The following is a 22,760-nucleotide window of genomic DNA, read 5'->3' as shown; positions in this document are numbered from 1 at the left end:
TATTCTGGTTCCATCTACATGTTTTTATTTGTGTTTTCCGTTTGCACTAAAAAATCTGAGATGAGAGGAAGAAAATTTGATAAAACCTGAGTGTGTGTCAAGATTATGATAGTTTTGGATTTTTCATTATAGTTTCGTTTTATTTAGTTTTGACTTCTTTTCTCTAATTCAGTTGACTGAACATGGACCAAAAGGATTTTACAGAAACAATTATACATTTGACTGACACACACACACACACACACACACACACACACACACACACACACACACACACACACACACACACACACACACATACACACACACACATATTTATAAAATACATACAAACAGACAGGAGACCAGGACATGTCCTTTTTTACATTTCACAAATTCATCCCACGGGCTGGACTGGACCCTCTGGTGGTCCGGTTTTGGCCCACGGGTCGTATGTTTGACACCCATGCAGTAGTGTTTCCTTTGGATCTCCAGAGGATCCAACAACACGAGCCCACTGGTGAATCTGTGCTTCCATTAACCTCCTGAGACCCAGGAAAAGTCAGCAAAGTCCAAGCTTTTTTTGTTTTTTATTAAATCAGTGTCTGTATTGGAAACATCATGATGCAACAGTTTTTTCAGATGCAGTTTTTAACATTTTTATGGAATGTCCTTTGTGGTGAACAGCTTTCTTTTCTTTTTTTTTTTGGATAAAGTTGTGAAACGCTTGTCCACAAATGTGGACAGAAAACCCATAGCTGTGTCTGAGGAGGTTAATACAAAACTAATAATTAACTAGAAAAGCACTCGGAGAGCGCAGACCTCTGCCACGGCAGATCAATGCGCCCCCCCCAATAATGTTGTGTGTTCTGGCAGAAACGCCCATATTGCATATTCACCAGGGCAAACATGCTACATGGGTTGCACAAGCTATTTTGCCCATTTGAGAGACGCAAACCTCAGTGCGCCCTGTTAATAGATCAGCTTCAACGGGTTTTTGCGTGCGCAGTCAAGTTTACACACGTTTTTACACGCGCAAACCTTCAGTAAATCAGGCCCATAGTGTTGTTTCAGTTCGATACAATATACGCCTTAGTTTCATGTCAGAGTGATGTATAAAATTGCCAGTAAATATGTGCCAAGTTTGAAGTAAACTGAAACAAAATTGATGTTTTTATTGACATTTTAAATTTTGCCGATTATAAGTAAATGGGGGAAAAAAAGATTTTAAAAAATTCCTAAAAAATTTTAGCTTTGACCATTTTTTTCCCCAAAATGTAACCACATCTATTCTGGGTCACTGGCAATCTATAAACCCAGTTTGGTCTGAATTCAACCAATAGTTTTGCTGCTTAAGTGTTAACAAACAAACAAACTGAACCAAAAACAATAGCCCTTGCCTCCCCTTCGAGGGGCGGAGTAACAACGACAGAATAAACAGCTGAATCTAAAATAAATTTATTTAAAAAAGAGACGAAAAGTTGTGATGAAAATGACATCAATTGGACTGGAATACAGTAAATACCTAGAGAAGCACTCGGAGAGCGCAGACCTCTGCCAAGGCAGATCAGTCCTCCCCCCCCCCCCCCCCCCCCCCCCCCCCCCCCAATCACCACCAATATTTGATCATTTGTTCCTTGTGCCAGTATCAACATCTCCTGAAATTTTCATCCAAATCCATCCATAACTTCTTCAGTTATCTTGCACATGGACAGACAGACAGACAAACCAACGTTCATGACCTCCTTGGTGGAGGTACTAAATGAATAAATGTCCCAGCATGACCCCGCCTCTGTCAGCCTCAGATCCACAGGCCACAGTTCATCTGGATTCAGGAGGATTTTAACCCATAAACACCCAAACATCCACCTTTAACTTAAACCAGTGGTTCTCAGTCTTTAGTCTCCTGACCCCATTTTAACATCACAAATTTCTGGCGACCCCAGACATTCAAAACAGACTTTTTTTTTGCTAAAATGAATATGTTTTTGATCCTGTAATAGTTTTCTAGCCTATGTTTCAAGCACAGCTTAATTTTAGAGGACATTTAGTCAAGGTTATAACACTTTTGGATTTTTCATTATAGTTTAGTTATATTTAGTTTTGACTTTTTTCCCCTCTAATTCAGTTCGTTTTAATTAGTTTTTAGAGCGGGTTTGACAGTTTTTATTAGTTTTCATTATTTTCTAAATGCTTAGTTTTAGTTTAGTGTTGGTTTAATTTGAGTTTTTTGTTTTTTTTTATATCTTTTCTCTTGTTCTCTGTGGTCCTATTCAAATAAATCCCAGACAGGACTCTGCTGCTTTAGTCTCCATGTTTCCAGGTAGAGTGGGGACCAGAAGACGACTGGAAACCACAAGTGAACACAAGTGACGGACCCTTAAATATCATATGGTGCCAGGTGCTAAAATTGCTTGAGGGAAATAAATTGATTTTATATCAATCCGACATTGACAAAGACGAAAACAAAGGGAATTTTATCCATAAATTTTATTTGTTTTAGTTAGTTTTGTAAACACACAATACAGTTTCAGTTAGTTATCATTTTTTTCTTTTAATTATAGTTTTTGTTTATTTCAGTTAATGAAAATGTTTTTTCAATTCTAGTTTTCATCATTTCGTTAGTTTTTGTTAACGATAATAACCTTGGTTTATGTAATGTATATCATTATGGATGGAGGCAGTAAATCCAGGTGTAGATTACTGCAGTAAAAGGGAGAGTTGGATTTTCCTTGGTCAGGATCTGTCCAGTCAGTCCAGCTTGGATTTACCAGGCTGACAATTAATACTGAACAAACAAGAACTGAAACTATGAATTATGAAAGAGCTGCAGCATCTGAAACTGACCACAATGAACATTTGACACAGAAACAGAACCACAGCGTTGCAGTTTCACACTCAAAGTTTGTCTGTTATGGATTGGGATTGGCTCTGTCAACTCAACACAGATTTTTATTCGTACTTTTTTTTTAACATCACTTACTAGTAGGATTACTACTAGGAATTCCAGGCGACCCCACGGTCGGTCTCAACCCCAAGGTTGAAAAACACTGACCTAAACCATCTACTGATCTAAACTGTTTAAATCCTGTTGATCCACTAATCCTATCGATACATGTCAATAATTGGTGTAAAATACAGTTCTTCATCTTTTCATGGTCATCAGATATGACCATATTTGGACATTCAGAGGCTCTGTAGTTACCGTGGAAACACAGTCATCTTCTACAACATTGATTCCCCAGTCAAACCCATGGAGTTGGACTGATGACAGTGGATGGACACACTGGGTTTATGTTCAGTTAATGATATCTTTGCTGAAAAGGGTCACTTTTTCTTCAGTTTTCTCTGTTTCTGATAAAATAACCTTTGAATTTACTCTGAGCTTTAACAAACATCTACATGATCAGTGAATTCATTCTAGGAAAATACATGATTTATGCTGAAAAAATGTTAAATATAGCGGATAATATTGTGATAAATGGTAATAAACCATTTAAAAACATTAAATATAGAGAAATATTCATTTGGGAACTGCCACAAAAGCAGTACTGGGTCTTTAGGGGTTAATGAGGTTGATCAAATACTGTCCATGAATCCACAGCTACTGATTCATAAATTCGTTTTTCTTCCGTTTCAGAGTTAATACTCATGACCCTGTGATTTTCAGAATCAACTCCATCCTTCAACATGAACATTTGATTTTCTGTTCTTCAGTATGAATTGTTTCAATGTCAGATGGTCTTCATTTTCCTCTGTCGCGGCAGAACCACAGTCATTTACTTGCTGTACTTTGTCAGAATCTGACAGGTGGTTGGAGACAGGTGAGTGGGCGTGGCTTAACAGCCGGCTGAGTCATCGACCTCAGAGCGGTAGAGAAAACAGAGTTGCGACACTTCCATAGAATCCCATTGTAAAAAAATAAATTAAAAAAAAATGGCAGACCAAATATGGACCTACCTCTGGGTTCTGGAGGCGGGGCCAATAGTTCCAAACATTAAGAACACGTTCATTTCTATTTCTGCTGATCTATCAACTCTAGCGTTGAGTTAAGAAGATATGGTCATCTTTCAACTTACCACGTGTACTTCCTGTATTATTATTGATTGAGTGATTTAATTGGTTTTCCCCTGTAAGTCGCTTTGGAAAAAAGCGTCTGCCAAATGCGTAAACATAAACATAAACATATTAGTGACAATTAGGTTGGAAATTCAGTTTTTCCTCCTGGGCTGAAGGATGTTGTCATCGTTTTGTCGTCAGTCCGTTGACTTGTCCAGCTGTTCACACTGAACCAGTAGAACAGGGCGGGTCAACCTGCGGCTCAGGAGCCTCATGCGTCTCCTCCTCCTCCTTGTAGTGGCTCCTCCCATTACTGCGTCTCCTCCTCCTCCTTGTAGTGGCTCCTCCCTTTACTGCGTCTCCTCCTCCTCCTTGTAGTGGCTCCTCCCTTTACTGCGCTCAAACCACCCGCTAGCATTTTTCTTGTGCGCTACTCATTCAACAATTACGGTCGATGAGCCGCATGGAGCGAATGTGCCTTCCAGAACACCAAAGGGCGGGCTCATTTCTGCTCTACGTTAAAGACGCAGACGCAGACGCAGACGCAGACGCAGACGCAGACAGAGGGTTCTGTCCGTCCTTTGTTTATTACTCAGGTAATTCTGTCCGTTTTCCAGGAGCTTGAACCCAGACGGAGAATATGGAGCAGAACAACTGGGAACTGTGGAGGCAGGGTTGAGTTTTAAAGAGAATCATTTCCATAAATAGTGATACTTTTTATAGAGCGACTGTATGAGTATGAGTACTGTGTACTTTTGGGGTAATCCTACAACAGATTCCCTTCCAAGCTCCAAAAGTGTGTTTTTCATCTGAAATAGGCTTTAAGACAAAATTCAATGATGAATAAAATATTTTTTCCAATAAGTACCTCATGAATTTGGTATATTTGGTATTAGTACTCTATATACTATTAGCACAAATACTATGAACTACTTTTACTGTGTACTTTTAGAGTAATCATACTCAAAAATCCCTTCCAAGCAACAAAAGTGTGTTTTTCATCTGAAATAGGCTTTAAGACTAAATTCAATGATGAATAAAATATTTTTTTCCAATAAGTACCTCATGGATTTGGTATATTTGGTATTAGTACTTCATATACTATCAGCACAAATACTATGAATTACTTTTATTGTGTAGTTTTGGAGTAATCGTACTCAAAAATCCCTTCCAAGCTCCAAAAGTGTTTTTTTCGTCTGAAATAGGCTTTAAGACTAAATTCAATGATGAATAAAATATTTTTTCCAATAAGTACCTCATGGATTTGGTATATTTTGTATTAGTACTTTATATACTATTAGCACAAATACTATGAACTACTTTTACTGTGTACTTTTAGAGTAATCATACTCCAGAATCCCTTCCACACTGCACTTCTTTTTGTCGTATTCAGTGGTTGTAACAGAGAAAATGTAAAAAAAGATTAAAACTTTTAAAAGTTTATAAACTCTGTTAGACTATTTCTTTTGGTGGAAGAGGGGGCAAAATGGCTCTGACTGATACTGAAGGTTGCAGACTTCTGCACTACAACTATAATGATGGAGTTTCTAAGGTAAGGTACTGTTGGTCCAAATGTGGTTCTCAGTGGGTTTTATTGGAGTTGTTGTGCTGAACCTGGTGGTGTTGGCTTCAGTTTGTCAGCTGAGGTCATGTGATCATTACTGTCATTTACTGTGGTATAAATATGGGTCCACTTTGACACTGATTTGATTCTATTTGTCATTTATTAACATTTCATAATGGTTTCATGTGATGCCTGTCAGTAGTTTGATTTGTCCTGCACTGGTTTCATAAACCTACTTGCTGTAGTTATGAAGTTAGAAGGATAACTCTAGATCAAATTTAAAACATTTCAAAGTCATAAAGTCAGTCCTTTCAGTGGTCAACCCCACTACTCAAACGAACATACATTCAATAGTGACACTACAGGTGTAAATAGACTAGTGTGTGGTTTATTTGGATATTTACCTGCAATAACACACTCACTGCTGTCGTTCACTACGAAGCCTCTGAACGTCCAAATATGGTCATATCTGATGACCATGAAAATATGAAGAACTGTAATTTACACCAATTATTTACATGTATTGATAGGATTAGTGGATCAACAGGATTAAACAGTTCAGATGTTTATTTAGGTCTTTGCAGGTTTGAATAAATGAACTATTTTCATTTATGCTGGACTTAAAAATACAGTGATTTGGTTTATTTCAGTGTTTGTTGGTGTTTAAAGGGTAAAATCTGTTTACACACACACACACACACACACACACACACACACACACACACACACACACACACACTAAAACACCTATTATCACACAGTTACAGTGAATCTATGACAAAACTGATCATGGAGGCTGATCAGAACTAAAAAGGCTTTTTTTTTTTTTTTTGCTGTAAATCTTTTCTAAATAAGTTTTTATTTATTTATTTTTTTTTTAAATTATTTATTTCTTTATTTATTTTTGTGAAGAGCCATTTGACCCAAACTTCTGGGATCTGGATCTGAACAGGACCTTCAGGATCAGTAACTTGAAAACAAAAATAATAAAATAATAATAAAAATAATAATAGTAAATTGAAAGTAAATTAATAAATGAAATAAATGAAGAGAATTTAGAAAGACAAGGAGCAGCTGGTGCATGTGAAAATGGAAAGAACGTAAAGTTACATGAGGATAAAATACAAATGAGAGACAACAATTAGCCAGTGAAAAGAGCAGAAATAAAGACACATTTAAGGCCTTTATATATGTGATCATATGTGTGTGTATGTATGTCTACAACGTGTGTGTGTGTGTATACCTGTATATAAACAAGGTTCCCCCTCCCTTCTTTCCCTTTCTTTTCTTCCCTAGGTATGTGTGTGTGTATGCATATATGTATAAGATTGCTTTTAATGTTAAAAATTCATTTATTTAAGATTGCTGCTGTTAGTGTTTAACTGTTTTGTGTTCCATGTGTTTGGTTTACGTTTTTTTTTGCTGTGTGTAAAGTGTCTTTGAGTACCATGAAAAGAGCTATACAAATAAAATGTATTATTATTATTATCATCATTATTATTATTATTATTATTATTATTATTATTATTATTATTATTATCATATGTGTATGAATGTACGTATGTATATATGTGTATATTTGTTTCTGTGTGTGTGTGTGTGTGTATAAGATTGCCTTTAATGTTTAAAAACTGATTTATTTAAGATTGCTGCTTTTAGTGTTTAACTGTTTAGTCTTCCATGTGTTTGGTTTATGTTTTTTACTGCTGTGTGTAAAGTGTCTTTGAGTACCATGAAAAGCGCTATACAAATTAAATGTATTATTATTATTATTATTGTTATTATTATTGTTATTATTATTATTATTATTATTATTATTATTATTATTATTATTATTATTATTATTATTATTATATGTGTATGAATGTACGTATGTATATGTTTGTGTGTGTGTGTGTGTGTGTGTGTGTGTATATTTTATTTTTATTTATTTATTTTTTTCACTCATGTCTCTTTTTGCCTGTTTGTTCACTGGTCTGTTTCATCTGGTGTATTAACTTGTGAAACAGAGCTGTTTTGTATATTATGTTGGGAAAAGAAATTGTAAAGATAAAAGTATACATACATATATATATATATATATATATATATATATATATATATATATATATATATATATATGTATGTATGTATGTATGTATATATATATATATATATATATATAGATATATATATATATATATATATATATATATATATATATATATATATATATATAAAAGAGACACATTTAAGACAAACCAAAGGCAGAAAAACAGTTGGAGCCACAGCCCATCCGTCTGATCCGTCTGTAAATAATGCCATAGTGAGTGTTTCATTTGATTAGAGTTTGAGTGACAGGATGACTCTCAGTTCCCTGAGGAGATCTGAATGATCTGCATGTCGATAGGATGTTATTACAGACATTTATAGATGTTAAATATGTTCAATATAAAAGACAAACACTCTTTACTTTACACGACACATGGGCAGCTGTTGAATGTGAATGTGTCAAAGCAATAAAATGTGTTTTATGTCGTGAAAGAACACATTTAATTCAGTGTTTTGTTGTTAAGGTTTAATTTGATGAATAAAGTAGACACGCTTCAGTACCATATGTTCAGAGATTTAGATGAAATACCAGTGATTTTTCTCCTTTAGTTACATGAAATAATATTAATGATCCTAATGTTAATAACAACTATCATCTAAATCAATGAATGAATTGATGTCTCGTTTTATGTTGTGCTTTAAATATAGTTAAGTTTAATTATATGAATCTAAAATATGCATTTATTGTTTTTGAGCTTCATTTTATTGCAGTATTTATTATTATAATGTGATACATGAGTCTGATGACGTGTTTCTCAGTCATTTAGTGATTTTTGTTTTATTCAGAAAGAACTGACGAGTGTGATGATGTGTTTTCTATTTTTTTTTTTTTTTTTTTTTTAGATTTCTCATTTTTATCAGTATCAGTAAAATACAGTCCAATCTCCTCAAGTTGAAGAGCAAGAAAAGAAACAAAGGAACAAAAAACAAACAAAAGAACACACTGTAAAAAAAATCTGTAATTTAACAGAATTTTCACTGTTTATTTTACAGATTTTTCCTGTATTTTTAAGATACAGGAAAATATCAATGAAATGACAAAAACAGACTGTGATTTTACATGTCAAATGGAAAATAACACAAAAAAAAACTGTAACTGTGAATAACCAAAAAAATTTCCATTTTTTAAAAGAATTTTTTTCTTTTTTCACAGAAAAACACAGTTAAAATACATTTGCAAATGTATCGGAATTTCACAAATATTTATTTTCTATTTATGAGATTAAACTGTTAATTTAAAGTTTAATACTGAAAAAAATAAATAAATAAATAAAATGAGATAAAATTACTGACAATTAACTGTAAAAAGTATTTGCTCTGTCAGTTGAACCAGACTTGTTTGTTAATTGACAAATATCTTGGTAATTACAGGAGGTTTCACAACAAAACTGTTGAATAAATGTATTTTTGTGAATGTATAACATGTATAAGCACTGATAAACTGTCCAAATACAGTTTTTATCAGTGGATTGGACAACTGAGTGTCATTGAAAATTATTTGTATATGTATATATTTAGAGGTAATTTGATTGTTTTAATACATGAAAATATTCTTTATTAAACATTAGGAAAACTCTCATGTAAAGTTAGGTCAAAAAAACTGTATTTTAATTATGGAAAATTACTGTATCTTTATGAAATGGTTATTTTCCGTTATTTTACAGTATTTTTTTTGCACCCCTGCTGTCGGAATAATATCATTTTTTGTTTTTTTGTTTTATTTTTTACAGTGTAGAAAACAGCCTGTGTTTGTGTCAGTATGTGTTTCTGTTCCTTAACAGACACATTTGTACCTGAACTTCAGCCATTTTCCCCAGTTTTTCATGGAGACATTTTCCTTTAACTTCAGTTTATATGTCAGATGTTCTGTGGTAAGTATGTGATCTGTGATTGAAAGTCTTTGTTTGTCAGATGGAGCCTCAGTCTGAAGGTGGCTCTTTTTGTTCTGGTCTTCTTCCACCAGGAGGATCTGGACCAGATATCTGTGTCCTTTATGCACAGATTCTTCCAAATGTCTGAGGTAAAGAGCAAGACAAGAGTTTGGGCTTGAACATCCAACACATGACAGAGAGCTGAGGGAACCTTCCCCCAGAAGGGTGGAATATCTGAGCATTTCCATGTTTTCTATTTTTAATATATTTCTATTTTTTTATTTTTAAGATTTTATTCAGGAATAATTGTAACATTGCAAATAATACTAATTATCAATAATCATAATTTGTGAACAGTGAGAAAAGAAAAAAAAATTATAAAATATTAAATATTAAAAAAAGAAAAAAAAACCTGTTAAAATATGTCTAAATTCCTTCATTTCCAGTTCATTAAACCTCATACTGAATGAGTGTAATGTCCATGTGTTTTATTTTTAACATTTCAAAACGTCTCCATGACTTTTTTCTTCCATCCTCCGACATAACGTACATGTTATGAAGTGAACTTTCGGTCTGTCTCTAAATATCCATTATTTTCATTTTCACTTCAGAGCCACTGAGCTGTTTCTACAAACTGTAAAAATCTATCAATGAAATGATGCAAAAAATACAGCGGTTTTGGCAAAATGGTGACGACAAGAAGCATGTGAACGTTCTCAAACCCTGTTAGTGTCTCTGTTCATGGTTGGCTTCAGTGTCCACAGATGAAACTCAGACACTGACAGATATTCAATAAAACTGGATGTGACTGAACTCAACATGTTTTATTAACCCAGAAACACCCAGTGCTACTTTTGTACCAGTTCCCAAATGAATTTTGTCTAGTTTTACCTCGCTTAACTGATTTATCACCAATTTAAAAAAATAAATAAATAAAACACACACACACATGTGTATATCTATCTATCTATCTATCTATCTATCTATCTATCTATCTATCTATCTATCTATCTATCTATACACTCCGGCTTCCTCCCACCATTCAAACACATGCACTAATAGGTTAATTGGTTAATCTAAATTGCCCATAGGTGTGAATGTGAGAGTGATTGTTTGTCTCTTTATGTTCAGCCCTGTGATGAACTGGCAACTTGTCCAGGGTGAACCCCGCCTTTGCCCCTATGTAGCTGGGATAGACTCCAAGCAACCCCCGTGACCCTAGTGAGGATAAAGCAGGTTCAGATAATGAATGAATGAATGAAAATATACATAAACATATATTAATATAAAAAAAAAAAAATTATATATATATATATATATATATATATATATATATATATATATATATATATATATATATATATATATATATATAAAAATTTGATTATTTTAATAAATGAAAATATTCTTTATTAAACATTAAAAATCTCACATAAAGTTAGGGCAAAAAACTGTATTTTAATTATGGAAAATTACCGTATTTTTATGAGATGGTTATTTTACATTATTTTACAGTATTTTTTCGGCACCCCAGCTGCTGGAATATTACTGTTTTTTTTTTTTTGTTTTGTTTTTTACAGTGTGGCGTGTTTTTTGGGATTCCTGTCTGTCATGTGGATGGATCTATGTATGTTCTACCCTACACACAAAGACATTTAGACTGACGACACTATATTATGTTTGATGAAGGATTTGCTTTACTTGTGACATTTTCTCTTGTTTCTTGTCCATATATTTTTTCTGTTTATATTTTTCCTGTTAACATGAGGCCAGAGACAACAGTCCTGTTGGTCAAACTCTGACTCATTTATAGTTTCTGGTGTTTCTGTTGTATGTAAAAAACAAACAAACAAACAAAACAAACAAACAAAACAATAAGTTACCTGAACTGATGGTCTTTGCGTAGGGTAGGGAAGGGTAGGGAAGGTAGAACAGATGAGTGGAGTCTAAATGAGGAGGTGTCTCATTTCACTAAATTAACCCTTAAAGACCCAAATGTCCACCTTTAACCTAAACCACCTACTGATCTGAACTGTTCAATACCTGTTGATCCACTAATTCTATCAATCCATGTCAATAATTGGTGTAAAATACAGTTCTTCATCTTTTCCTGGTCATCAGATCTGACCCATTTGGACGTTCAGAGGCTCTGTAGTTACCATGGAAACACCATCATTTTCTACAACAATGTTGTAGAAGACGATGGAGGAGGGGAGTTTGATAAATGACAGTGGATGGACACACTTGGTTTATGTTCAATTAATATATTTTAGTGAAAAAGTCACTTTTTCTTCGTTTTTATTTACTTCTGATAAAATAACCCTAAATTTTAATGTGAGCTTTTATGAACTTCATGATTTTCACTTAAAAATGCAAAATACAGAGGATAATAATAGAATAAGTGGTGATAAATCAGTCAAAAGTAGAGAAAAATTCATTTGGGAACTGACACAAAAGTAGCACTGGGTCTTTATGGGTTAAGTCTGCTGTTTAGTGAAAAGTCCTGGTTCCATAAAAACCAGATGATCTCTGTGAGGATCTTTAACATCTTATCCATAGACCAGCAGATTAAAATGGTGGATCAGATCTAACATCAACCTAATAATGGTTTTGTGAGACACTGATAACGTTATGAATGGCTAACACTATGAAAGGCTAACGTTATGAAAGGCTAATGTTATGAAAGGCTAATGTTACAAAAGGCTAATGTTATGAAAGGCTAACGTTATGAATGGCTAGCATTATGAAAGGCTAACGTTGTGAAATGCTAATGTTATGAAAGGCTAATGTTATAAAAGGCTAACATTTTGAATGGCTAACGTTATGAAAGGCAAATGTTATGAAAGGCTAAGGTTATGAAAGGCTAACATTATGAAAGGCTAATATTACGAAAGGCTAATGTTACAAAAGGCTAATGTTACGAAAGGCTAACATTATGAATGGCTAATGTTTTGAAAGGCTAGCGTTATGAATGGCTAACGTTATGAATGGCTAACGTTATGAATGGCTAACATTATGAAAGGCTAATGTTATGAAAGGCTAACGTTTTCCTATATTTTCCTCATGTCGAATCTATTTCCATTCACGCAGCTGTTTGTGTGTCCAGTAAAACCTACAAACTGCCCCTGACTGAGTCATGATAATTTTATAATAGTGAACAAATACTACTGACGGATTTTTGGGTAAAATAAATAAAGTAGTCTGACATGTCACTGGATGTTTTTCTGGACTACTTTAAAAAAAAAAAAAAAAAAAGAGAGTCTACCCTCTTCTCCAGGGTCCACCACCCCTCTGTACATAACCATGGTCCTGTGATGCTGTTTTGACTGAGTTTTCAATGACACGTGTGTTTAAATCTGTCTGCGATCACTGACTTATCAGCAGCAGCTTCTGTGGAGTTTCTGTTCCAAAATGTATCATTACAGAATGAAGGAGTTATGTCTGTTTTAAAGTGGAGGTCTGATGTTTTTATATGATGATGTGTGCTTTATGTGTTTTGTCTGTTGCAGTCATTCATTTGTCTACATCCTGTCGGTATTGATGAGGTTGTTCTGTCATCGACTGGTTCGATGATACTTTTATCTTCATGTTGTTGTTTGCGTGTTTGATTGGAGTTGTTTATCCTTAAAGGCAAGGCAAGTTTATTTGTATCGCACATTTCAGCAACAAGGCAATTCAAGGTGCTTCATACAGGACATTGAAATAAAAGAAACAAAGAGAAACACATTTAAAACATTATAAAAGAAACATGTAAAAGGTGATTAAAAGCAGCGAGTAATAAAACAGCACATAAAATCAAAAAAAAAAAAAAAAAAATAGAATAAAATAAAAATAAAAACACACACATTAAAGTTGTCACAGGCATCATGTTTCTGTAAAATGTGCAGATAAAGTTATTCATCATCACCACATCTTTCAGTGGTTTTCATTTATGTCTGATGCTGCTTTTTACATGAAACCCTGAATCACTGTGAATGAGATGTTTTGACTGAACCCTTTCATGCATACTGGTCACTACAGTAGACAGCTATTCAATGCTCTTCTCTTGTATATTTATGGATTTTGTTGTTTTAGTTCCATATCAGCTGACACAGCGGACGCTTATGCACCATCCCATCCACTGTAATTCATACCATTAGTGTAAATTTGCTGTTTTGGATAAACTGAATCTGCAGTGACATGTTGGAGCGTTGAAGGGGTGGGGATTAAATAAATTATACTTCCGCCCACTCCTTTTCGAATGTGCAAATGAAGTCACGTATATGTATAAGTTTTGTTTTTGTTTTTTTGTTTTCTTCCATGACCTCTTACTACCTGTTTTTTTTCTAAAGACTAAGTAAGGTTACTTGTCTTGTTGCATTTTTTAAATAAACTAAAAAAAAAAACAAAAAAAAAACAAAACAATTGCTTGTTATTGTTACTAAACTGTAATTAACTGTTTTTTTTTTGTTTTTGTTTTTTTTTTACAAAAAAGTTTTGTTTTTTTTATATATATATTATTTCCATGAAGTGAGTAATAACTAGTATTTGAGTTTGTTAAAATGTGAGAAAACAGCATATTAGCAGCATTAAAAATGTTTTTATTTCATAGTTTTCACATGATATATCAGTAAATTCATGTTTTTTTTTTGCTTCAAAAATTAAACATATAGTGTCAAGTGGACATTTTTGGAACTCCATAGGAAATTCCATAGGAAATAGGTTCATAAGGAAATTTTTAGTCGCATTGTTTTTTAAATGCCCAAAGAGGAATAAAAACACTCAGGAAATAAATGTTGATTAAGGTTCTCATAATTCATGCATGAAAGGGTTAAAGATCTTCACAGGAATTTCTGATGGAAATGTCTTTAAAGGAAAACAGGAAAAAGAAATCCTAATAAATAATAAGTACAATTGACTGATTAATCATAACATTAGTGTGTTCTTGCTGGGACAGGATCATGTGCAGGATATAAATACTATTCATTAAGATGTGGAAATATTTTAGGAGAATGTGTGTGAATGAAAGGTGTGAGTGTGAGTCAGTGTTAACAGTCTGCGTCAGTGTACGAGTGAGAAGTGACTCGTCAAAGTGTGTCTGCTCGACATATGTGTGTGTTAACGTGTCTGCGAATGTGTGTGTTCACCACAGACCTCCAGCTATCGACTTGTTGAAACTGCTCAGATTCATCCTGTCCGAGAGCATCTGAAAAATAAAACCCCATCATAGGAGATAAATGTAAATCCAACCTGTTTGACTTCAGACTTTAAGGTGAAGCTGTTGCTTTAAAACAGGGGTCTCAAACCCAGCTGACCTGGGGGCCGCTGGAGGCACAGTCTGGGTCAGGCTGGGCTGAATTAAGTATTCCACAAAAAGTGTTTCTTTACTTAATTCGCAACTAGTAACATGCACTTTATGATGAACTTCTTTGAATGGATTTCTGGCCCTAGCAATCATCTCAATCACCACGTAGCGGCTTTGACTGCTGCTTCATTCTCTTTGTTTGCTTTCTTGAATAAATCGTGTTGCCTCAATAGAGGGTATGCACATACGTCACTTCCCCCCGCCAGGCCACGCCCCTCTAAGTCAGACTGAGTGTCTTAAACCAACCTGCTCAACATGACGGAGTATAGCAGTAAACACAGCCAGACCGGGAAAATGGGAAATCTGAAATTAAATGAAGGACAGTTGGACTGGACATGGATCTGTACGAGCTACCAAAGAACAAGTGGTCCATGAACACTGACATGTGGACACACATGGAGGATCCAGACCTGATCCAGGGGGGAGGGGATCAGCGCTATTTGGACCTGAAACTAATATACATGGTTTCATCAGGACTGACAACCAGGGTCCAAAACTAGGGCCCAGAACCAGCTGATCCAAAGGCTCCAAAACTAGGGCCCAGAACCAGCTGATCCAAAGGCTCCAAAACTAGGACCAGAACCAGCTGATCCAAAGGCTCCAAAACTAGGACCAGAACCAGCTGATCCAAAGGCTCCAAAACTAGGGCCCAGAACCAGCTGATCCAAAGGCTCCAAAACTAGGACCAGAACCAGCTGATCCAAAGGCCCCAAAACTAGGACCCAGAACCAGCTGATCCAAAGGCTCCAAAACTAGGGCCCAGAACCAGCTGATCCAAAGGCTCCAAAACTAGGGCCCAGAACCAGCTGATCCAAAGGCTCCAAAACTAGGACCCAGAACCAGCTGATCCAAAGGGTCTAAAACTAGGGCCCAGAACCAGCTGATCCAAAGGGTCTAAAACTAGGGCCCAGAACCAGCTGATCCAAAGGGTCTAAAACTAGGGCCCAGAACCAGCTGATCCAAAGGTCATTTCCAGTCGAGCGTGGACTGACCCCAGTGAATATATGCATGATCTACTGGGACTGAGCAGATTACTGAGTCTAGTTCAGATCCAGTCCTTTATCCAACACAGATACTACTGCTGTGGACCAGCAGGGCACCACTGGATTCTGGGAAATTAGCAGATTTACACCACCTGGTTTTAAATTAACACATTATTCTTGTAAAATTATGGCTTTATTGTCGGAATATGATGACTTTAATCTCATAAACAAATGAAGTTTTTATGAGTTTTTTTTATAACTACGACTTTATTCTCATAACATTGTGATTCTTTTTGTATTCCACTTTATTCTCATAAAATTACAGTTTTATATCAATATTTTATGACTTTATTCTCGTAGTGACCAGTGTTTTTCTTTTCTTCCCACTACTCCGTCGTAGCTTTATTCTCCAGTTTCCCCGTACAGACCTGATCAAAATCTTAAGACCAGTTGAAAAATAGCTAGAATTGACCTTTTGCACATTTGGATCTTAATGAGGTTTTAAGTAGAGCTGCAATATACAAAAGCAAGAAGGGGGAGTGAGACAAAAAGCACTTTGAAAAAGTCATTTATTGAAAACAACAAGTAAACTGAAATAGGCTGTTTATCAGCTGATCAAAAGTTTAAGACCGCAGGCTATAAAAGCCAAAATCTGCTCAAAATTCTCATTTTCTGTCGGGCATTCACACGGTCATGCCCTCCTGATGGCTAAAGCTCAGAAGCTTTCTCTTCTTGAACGTGGTCGGATCGTCCAGCTGCATAAGCAAGGCCTCTGGCAGCGTGCCATTGCTGCTGAGGTTGGACGCAGTAAGACAGTCATTCTACATTTTTGGACAGATCCTGAGCATTATGGAACAAAAAAGTCAAGTGGTAGACCCAAAAAAATTACACCTGCGCTGAGCCGGAGGATCCCATTGACTGTCCGTCAAGACATAGGGCGGTCCTCCACCCAAATGAAGGCCCTTACTGGTGCCGACTGCAGCGCAGTAACCATCAGACGGCATCTGCGGGAAAAGGGTTTCAAAAACAAAAAAACAATTCAAAGACCTCGTCTCCTCCAACGCCACAAAACTGCCCGTTTAGACTTTGCCAGGAGCATCAAACATGGGACACTGAAAGGTGGAAAAAAGTTTTATTCTCTGATGAGAAAAAATGGAACCTTGACGGTCCAGATGGCTTCCAACGTTACTGGCATGACAAGGAGATCCCACCTGAGATGTTTTCTACCCGGCACAGTGGAGGGGGGTCCATCATGATCTGGGGTGCTTTTTCATTCAGTGGAACACTGGAGCTTCAGGTGGTGCAGGGTGGTCAAACGGCGGCCGGTTACGTGCAGATGTTGCAGCGGGCATCCCTCATGACTGAGGGCCCTGGTCTGTGTGGGAACAGCTGGGTTTAAAAACAGGACAACGCTGCAGTTCACAATGCTCGCTTGACCAAGGACTTCTTCAGGGAGAAGAACATCACTCTTTTGGACCATCCCGCATGTTCCCCTGATTTAAATCCCATAGAGAACATTTGGGGATGGATGGCAAGGGAAGTTTATAAAAATGGCCATCAGTTCCACACAGTTGATGCCCTTGGTGAAGCCATCTTCACCACTTGGAGCAATGTTCCCACCAGCCTCCTGGAAACACTGGCATCAAGCATGGCCTAACGAATTTTTGAAGTGATTAACAAGAACGGTGGAGCTACTCATTACTGAGTCCTACTGAGAAAATTTTTTGTTCTGGTTTGGAGAGTTTTTTGTAATTTTTTGAGCGATGGTCTTAAACTTTTGATCAGCTGATAAACAGCCTATTTCAGTTTACTTGTTGTTTTCAATAAATTACTTTTTCAAAGTGCTTTTTGTCTCACTCCCCCTTCTTGCTTTTGTATATTGTAGCTCTACTTAAAACCTCATTAAGATCCAAATGTGCAAAAGGTCAATTCTAGCTATTTTTCAAATGGTCTTAAGATTTTGATCAGGTCTGTATTTGTAAATCTAGGTTGGCCTCAGTTTCAGTTAGTTTACTAATCATGTAGGAACACAAGGTTCAGAATCCCAAAATGAAGACAAAAACCATGAAAGATCTGATCATGAAACCAAGAGCTGCACTAAGAAGTAACGTTAGCCAAAACAACACGTAATTTCAGGTCTGATTGGACCCAAAAATACAGCATCAATGAATGTTAGCTGACACCAAACAGGATCCACAGATCTAGGTTTGGTTTCCTGGGTTTGTGGATCCATCTCCTTCTCTTTTCTTTGTCTTTCGGTGTCTGTAAAACGATAGCTCCCACTGCTTTAAGAACCTGCTCATACAATCAATCGCACAACAGCTCTGCCCCATTTTTTATTAAATATTGTTCTTCAGTTTAGACAGTATTGAAGCCAATGCTGCTAATCTACTCCCTCTTTCTGCCACTCAGTAGGCGTAACCGCGGTGACTTCCGCTAGCGGTGACATCATGTGCAGACCCTCTATAGACATTTTTTAAGATTGGCAACCTGGTCCGTTCTCTCATGTCCCTGGTATTTTGTAAACTCCTCAGCATGTCTAGTTGAGTAATGACGTCAGACGTTGTATTCCTTCTACACCGCAACTTTCTCTGTGTATATGAGACATGTAGGGGTACCCCTGGGCTCAACAAACAAATTTCCCATTTCCTACTTTTCCTGAAATTGCCTGTGCTTGTTGCCAACCTTTCTCTTTACGGCACGTTTTGACTGGAACTGGGTGATGGCATATCTTTTCCATCCACTTGGTGTCACTCCGGAATATGTTTCAACTAAGTGACTAACGTTCATTCTTCCCCAAGTACTTCCCGGTTGGCTAGCTTGACAACTGTTGAGAACAAATGCAGCTGGAAGCTTTCACGAGACTATCTATGGTAGCGCATAACTAATAAAAATAATTAAAATAAAAGCGTGGCAAGATTCAGCAACATGGTACGTTTGAGAACTTTGTGTGGGCCACACTAACACTAAACTTTCAAAATATCATCCCGCGGGCCGCATTTGGCCCCCAGGCCGTGAGTTTGAGACCCCTGCTTTAAAAATACCATTCAATGGCACAAGTTCACGGAGTTAAGGCTGAGTGAACAGAATCATGTGTCCAACAGTGGGTTGGCTCAGATGGTTCCTTCAAATCATCATATCTGGCTGTTTGGTCATGAGCCCTGGGAGTTTAAAACATCCTGGTTCATCTACAGGCCTGTGGTTCAACAGGCAACACACTGAAGCAGACCATATTCAGGATAAGCTGTTTACATGGCACATGAAAATGAAATAAGATTCATATTAACATGCAGCTGGGTATACTTATGCTGCAAATCCACTAGGTGGAACTGGCTCGGCTTGGCTCGGGTACCAGGTCCTATTCCTGAAGACAGTTTCCATTACAGGATACTACCCACTTTACAGTACCTGGACGTCATAGGGATGCGGCGCATTACTTCCGTGTCGTCTGCTCAGAGTTGCTGATAAACTCACTTGTTGTGTGTTGTTTCGTCAAGCTCACGCTGAATTTTTACGTCTGAATCTCCTCGACAAACCATGGTGTAGTTTTATAGGCTGTCATCATGTGGATTAACCTACCGCTGTATTTACTGTAAACATCCGCATCTGTTTTTGTAAAAGGGCGGGTCACAGAGATGACTCTGACCAATCAGTGGTCTGCAGTGTTTACACGTCACCTTTTAGTATCTGGTCCCCAGTTCTGGAACCTCGGCAGAGGTGATACCAAAAAACTAGTACCGGGTACCAGATTCCAGGTCCTTTTTCATAATGGAAACGCAAAAAGGCTGAGTCGAGTCGAGTCGAGTTGAACCGATACCACATTGTGGAAACGCAGCAATACTTACATCGGCCAAGGAATGGTGGAGGTTCTGTTTTCATCAGGTTTGTCTGTTTGTTTGTCTGTCCGTGTGCAAGATAACTCAAAAGGTTAAGGATGGATTTGTATGAAATTTTCAGGAAATGTTGATACTGGCACAAGGAATAAATGAGTACATTTTGGTGGTGATCGGGGGGGCAGATCTGTCTTTGCAGAGGTCTGCGCTCTCCTAGTGCTTTCTAGTTTCAGTTGTTCCTCCTGTAAAATGGTTCAACTTTTTGATATTTACCTCCGGTTATGTTTTCATCGGGGTTTGTCTGTTTGTTTGTTTGTTTGTTTGTTTGTCTGTTAGCAAGACAACTCAAAAAGTTATGGAAGAGGAATCCCCTCCCACACATGATCAATGGACTGCAGACATTATGAGGTTTTTACATATGGAGAAGATGAGATGTACGTTAACAGGATCAACTGCAAAATTCTTTAAAGCATGGCAGCCTTTTCTAAAATTCACAGAAACCTATAGAATGAGCAATATATCATGACTTTAACACCAAATCACCACTCATCACCTGGATAACTGTAGGTATGGTACATATTTTATTTCTGTCTTTTTTTTTTTAATATATGTATAATTATTATCTATTCAATTTTATTTTATGTTTTTATTTTTGCTTTCACTATGTTTTCACATCCAGACTTTGGATGAATGCTATATGCCTCCTGTTCATAATCCTGATGTCTTTTGGTAGATATATTTACATGTTCATGTTTATATTTAAGTTGGGGGTGGGGACTTGTGTTTAAAACGACAGTAGAAACGTACAGATTGTATGATGCATCCATGTTATGCTGTTGAAAATCCACAAATAAAATTATTGAAAGAAAAAAAAAGCTATGGAAGGATTTTGATGAAATTTTCAGGAAATGTTGATACTGGCATAAGGAACAAATGATTAAATTTTGGTGGTGATCGGGGGGGCACTGATCTGCCTTGGCGGAGGTCTGCGCTCTCTGAGTGCTTTTCTAGTTCCATCTGTTTTGACCCTAAAACACACAGTAAAACAAAACTACTGAAGAAAAGGAACACAACTAATCTAATTCTGAATGGGAAAATACCCCATTTGGAAAAAAGGCCTATTTCTGAATCTTAAAATGGAATATTCTTCTTACATGATGCCTGTAAAATTCAGATTAACAGCAGAATACCAGTGTGATTGTAATCTTACTCAGTGTAAGTCCTTGGACGTTGGAAATGGTCAGCGTGGACCATGTGATGTCCTTACGAAACATAAAACTCAGTGGGAGGTGATTCTTGTCGTTGCGGTAGTGCTGTGTTTATTTGTGTTGTTTCTCTTTGTCTTGTAGCCCCTCCCCTTTTCTATGTTTCGTGTGTTTCTAGATTGTGTGTTGAGTGTGGGCTGAAGCTGATGACTGCTTTCACAGTTGATTCATCGGTTGGTTAGTTTCTGATTAGTCGTTGAATTCCTAAAATGTGGGCCAGTGTTTCAAAGCCTAAATAACTTGGTCTTGTTTGGTCCAGTATCTGTGAAGGCTTGTGCTTATTTTTCTCCTAAAACATCAATTCTCAGTTGGATTATTATCACAAAATTTTGCACATCTTTTGTGTTTCAGTACATATATTATTTAACCCATAAAGACCCAAACAGCCACTGTTGACCAAAACCCTGATCTAAACTGTTTAATACCTGTTGAGCCACTAATCCTATGAATCCATGTCAATAATTGGTGTAAAATACAGTTCTTCATCTTTTCATGGTCATCAGATATGACCCATTTGGATGTTCAGAGGCTCTGTAGTTACCGTGGAAACACTGTCATCTTCTACATTTATTCACCAGTAAAACCCATGGAGTTGGATCAATGACAGTAGATGGACACACTTATTTTTAATTGAGTTATTGGTATCTTTGCTGAAAAAGACAATTTTTTCTTCAGTTTTTGATATAATAACCCTCAACTTTAATCTGAGTTTTTATGAACAATTACATGATCAGTGAATTAAATACAAGAAAACATATGATTTTCACTGAAAAATACACAAAATACAGAGGATAATATCATAATAAATGGTGACGAATCCCTTAAAACAGGTTCAATCTAAAGAAAAATTAATCTGGGACCAGTGGCGGCTGCTCGTCTTTCAGACAGGGGAAGCTCATAGTCGGCTTACATCAAAAAAAAAAAATATTGTCAAGTTATTTAAACATACATTCATCCCTCCGTTCCTTTTAAAGAAAATGCTCAGTGACCTTATCGTACCAGTAGGCGTCTTTTCCAGGGACTGGACCAGTGTCCTCTGAATGTCCAGCAGAGCTGGGCTGCTTAGACGGCCTTGGCCCAGTGTGTTGTGGGTGGAAGACTTCAGCCTTTTAAACTAGAGATGCTCCTTTCACTCCGACCTAGCCGACAGTTTGATTGATTTAACTATCTACAAAACGAAATTAAACTCGAACAAGAAATGATTAAATTACATAACTGAAACAAGAAAACGCTGAAATTATGTTAAATTGAAACAAGGAAGTCCAATGAGTGTGTTTTATTTACAGTGCAAGAAATGAACGAGTAATTTTGTAGTGGTTTCTCTCTTGATTTCACAGCAGAATGTGCGACGGTATTAAACTGAACTGTGTCAGTGAAGGAGTATGTAACCCAATGGAAATAAGGGGATGGGTGTGTGTTGAAAAAAGTTAAAATAATAATTAGCATCCATCCATCCATCCATCCATCCATCCATTCTCTTCCGCTTATCCGGGGCCGGGTCGCGGGGGTAACAGTCTAAGCAGGGATGCCCAGACTTCCCTCTCCCCAGACTCCTCCTCCAGCTCTTCCGGGGGGATCCCGAGGCGTTCCCAGGCCAGCTGAGAGACATAGTCTCTCCAACGTGTCCTGGGTCTTCCCTGAGGTCTCCTCCCAGCGGGACATGCCCGGAACACCTCCCCAGGGAGGCGTCCAGGAGGCATCCGAAACAGATGCCCGAGCCACCTCAGCTGGCCCCTCTCGACGCGGAGGAGCAGCGGCTCTACTCCGAGCT

At 36.8% G+C, this 22,760-nt stretch overlaps 1 long non-coding RNA gene across 1 annotated transcript in view; it reads right to left on the bottom strand.

The window, feature by feature from the left end:
* Positions 1-14,478: 14,478 nt before the first annotated feature.
* Positions 14,479-22,760, bottom strand: part of LOC115420427 (uncharacterized) — a 71,399-nt gene continuing 63,117 nt past the window's right edge. Inside the window, exon 5 of the long non-coding RNA XR_003935542.1 lies at positions 14,479-14,749. This is a non-coding gene — a long non-coding RNA (uncharacterized LOC115420427). The remainder of the gene's footprint in view (positions 14,750-22,760) is intronic.

This window comes from Sphaeramia orbicularis, chromosome 6 (genome assembly GCF_902148855.1).
Source record: "Sphaeramia orbicularis chromosome 6, fSphaOr1.1, whole genome shotgun sequence".
Classification (NCBI taxonomy): Eukaryota; Metazoa; Chordata; class Actinopteri; order Kurtiformes; family Apogonidae; genus Sphaeramia; species Sphaeramia orbicularis.
The sequence above is the reverse complement of the archived record's forward strand: the minus strand, read 5'-3'. Positions and strand labels throughout refer to the sequence as shown.